This window comes from Mandrillus leucophaeus, unplaced genomic scaffold (assembly GCF_000951045.1).
Source record: "Mandrillus leucophaeus isolate KB7577 unplaced genomic scaffold, Mleu.le_1.0 Scaffold158, whole genome shotgun sequence".
NCBI lineage: Eukaryota > Metazoa > Chordata > Mammalia > Primates > Cercopithecidae > Mandrillus > Mandrillus leucophaeus.
Window position 1 is genome coordinate 1,935,223 of NW_012101565.1, and position 3,383 is coordinate 1,938,605.

The following is a 3,383-nucleotide window of genomic DNA, read 5'->3' on the forward strand; positions in this document are numbered from 1 at the left end:
AGCGCGTTGGTTTCCGCGCGCGCAGCTTACGGTAACGTCCCTGGCGCGCTTGTGCTCCGCGAGCCCTCTGGTTACCCCGGCAGGAACCTGCTTTTCTTCACCTTAGGGGACGTCAGACAAGGGCCAGGTCAGAAGACCAAGCTGGAGAAGTGCACCAGGCCCTGCGTCACCAGGACGCCTGCCTTGCACGCGACTCCCAGGCTCTCCACCTCCCCGCCTGCAGAGCCCGGCGAGAGGAGGGCGAGGGCGCGGGCGAGGGCGAGAGCGCAGGCCCCTTAGTGGTGTCTCCTCTGCCCACCCACTCCCTCCACAAGGAGCTCCACTTCCCTCAACTCTCAGGGCCTCCCAGTTTCCAACCTGGGCCAGCCTCTCCAGGATGTCAGAAGTCTGGGGCGCTGGATTGCCAGGACTCAAGAGGCTTCTGTGCATTTGCACAGCCTGTGCAACCGCCCTTTTGTTGTTTGTTGTTATTTTTTCTTTTTTCTTTTTTTGAGACAGAGTCTCGCTGTGTCGCCAGGCTGGAGTGCAGTAGCGCGATCTCACCTCCCTGCAATCTCCGCCTCACGGGTTCAAGCGATTCTCCTGCCTCAGCCTCCCGAGTAGCTGGGACTACAGGTGCGTGCCACCACACCCAGCTAATTTTTGTGTTTTTAGTAGAGACGGGCTTTCACCATGTTGGCCAGGCTGGTCTCCATCTCCTGACCTCATGATCCGCCCACCTCGGCCTCCCAAAGTGCTGGGATTACAAGTGCAAGCCACCATGCCCCGCTTGCTGTTATTTTTTCTAAAGACTGGGGGTCTCACTATTCTGCCCAGGCTGGTCTTGAACTCCTGGCCTCAAGCAATCCTCCCACCTCAGCCTCTGAAGGTGCTGGGATTACAGATATGAGCCACTGGTCCAGCCACCTTGTATGTTAAATGAAGCAACTACTCAACTGCAACAGCCACAGGTGCTGTTGGCTTGGTGGCTGTCAGGCCTTCCATCACAGCATAAAACTCCTTCAGGGAGAGAAAAGTGACGGCACCCAGGCCGGGGAACGGCAGCTCCTACTGTACCTACCCTCCCTACTCTGTCCAGCCGTGGGCTGGGCCTGACTTTAGACTGGAAGCTCCATAGTGCTCTTGTTCCTGGTGCAAAGCAGATCCACCTACCCCAGGGGAAATGCCAACTACTTTGCCTTCAGACCTGATGCTCCTGTGGTTGGGCCTGCCAAGCCTGCCCTCCCCAGTGGAAGAAGAGGGCCCACCTTGGCTTGGTGTGCGTATTGCACAGGGCATGGAGTGAGAACATCCTGGATCTCAGGATGCCAGGGTTCACTGAGGACTCCGACTCTAGAAACACCTCCAGTCCTCTGGGGTGAGCAGGGGCAAACAGGTGCTTCTCCTGAGGTGGGGTCCTCTCCTGTGGACTGGTCACAGTCTCCCCTCTGAGCTCCATCCTGTTCCACCAGCTCCACCAACAGTGGTCAACAGGGCTGCCCCCTTGGTTTCCCCCCCGGTGACATGTTCTGTCACCACAGGCCACTGTGGGTTGCTGCCAGCCAGATATCAGGCAGGCTGGAGCTACCTGGCAGATGCCCTTTGTGTAGCTTGCTGAGTGGGGTCCCCCTCACTGGGCCTGAGAGCCCCTCACACATGGGTCTTGGTCAGTCAGGACCAGCCCCGTCTCCTACCCAGTCTCCCAGAACATTCATCTATTTTTCCGCAGTCCCTGGCAGACACACTCTGTGGCCAGGCAGGCCCAGACCTGTCTGAGTATGGACTGACACCAATCTCAGAGAGGTCTGGACCTGGCCACAGAGTGCCTCATGCTAGGCAGAGGAGATCAACGGCTCAACCTGTGGTGGCATCCCAACTCAAAGCTGGCAAGTGGCCACAGGAGAAAGACAATGGGAGGGTGGACTGGACCACCAGGAAGGATGGGTCGGGCCTGGTGAGCAGAGCCAGGCTTGGAGCCAACGGGAAAGCACTGGCTGTGGGCACACCATTAAGGAAGGGCTTTGCCACCAGGGGTGGGGGCGGGGCGGGGCAGCAGCTGTGATCTGTGGCCCATGCCACTCATTCAGAAGGGAAAGTTGTATCCGTGGCTGGGAGGTACCAGGGAGAGCTCATCCCAGGCCTCAGGGAGGCCACCTCCATCCTTCCACCCGCTCTACGCATCAGAATCCTGGAGAAGTAGAAACAGCCACTCACTGTTGGAGTCCTTCAGAAAGAGTGAGGCTAGGAACCTTCCTCCCCGCCATTGCTGCCTGCCGTGACCCAAAGAGAGCACGCACCTGTACCACAGCCCCTCCAAGTGCCAGGCACACAGGCCATGACATGCTGCAGACCTGGTTCCCCTGCTCTCCATCCCAAGGGAGTCTGGGCAGGTCTGTCCCCTGTCCCTGCCAGGGTGTGGGCAGCTTTGCTGGCCTTGGACCTAGGACTGACCTGGTTTGAATGTATGTGTCTGAAGACTTTGGGCCTCTCAGCTCATGCCTGCCTACCTGGTTACCAGGGGCCATTGTTGGGCAAAGGGTCCCTGTCTCTTATCTCCTCCACTACTCATTCTGTCTAGAGCCCTTGGGCGATGGTTGCAGAAGCCTCTCTTCCCCTGGGCACCTCCTCCCTAGAACTGGTCCAACCCAGCTATCCATGGAGGCCTCCTCAGACACTGGGGGAGCACATCTAGGAAGCCTGGGGGTCAGAATATGGGCAGCAGGCCACAGGAAAAGGGCCAGACCTCGAACTCTCCACTGTCCCCATTTCCTGCAACAGCATCTCAGAGGGCTTGAGGTGGCTGTCAGGCCTTCCATCACAGCATAAAACTCCTTCAGGGAGAGAAAAGTGACGGCACCCAGGCCGGGGAACGGCAGCTCCTACTGTACCTACCCTCCCTACTCTGTCCAGCCGTGGGCTGGGCCTGACTTTAGACTGGAAGCTCCATAGTGCTCTTGTTCCTGGTGCAAAGCAGATCCACCTACCCCAGGGGAAATGCCAACTACTTTGCCTTCAGACCTGATGCTCCTGTGGTTGGGCCTGCCAAGCCTGCCCTCCCCAGTGGAAGAAGAGGGCCCTCTTACGAAAAGCCTCAGCCTGACCCTTGCAGCACCAGCCCCTGAGGTGCTGCCAGACTGGGAAGACCCTCCCAAGCACCCCAACAGCGTGCCCAGCCCAGGACACATCAGCCCGACACTCCGGATTCTATCAAGAGTGGCATTTATTCTCCTTGTGGAGGTGCGGCGCTCCGGGGAGCTGGTGCTATTGTGCTTAGGAAGGAGGTCTGTCCGTCCGTCCGTCTGTCCGGCCGGCCTGGCCCCAAATGGGGGCGGAAGAGGGGCACGGCCCGAGTAAAAATCCCGGCCTATTCCGGGTGGGAATATGTACAAGGCGGCGGGGCGCAG

At 58.9% G+C, this 3,383-nt stretch overlaps 1 protein-coding gene across 1 annotated transcript in view; it reads right to left on the minus strand.

Moving 5' to 3' along the window:
• DGAT1 (diacylglycerol O-acyltransferase 1) overlaps positions 1-3,383 on the minus strand; it is a 21,045-nt gene that overhangs the window by 11,041 nt on the left and 6,621 nt on the right. The gene's annotated exons all lie outside the window — the stretch shown is intronic.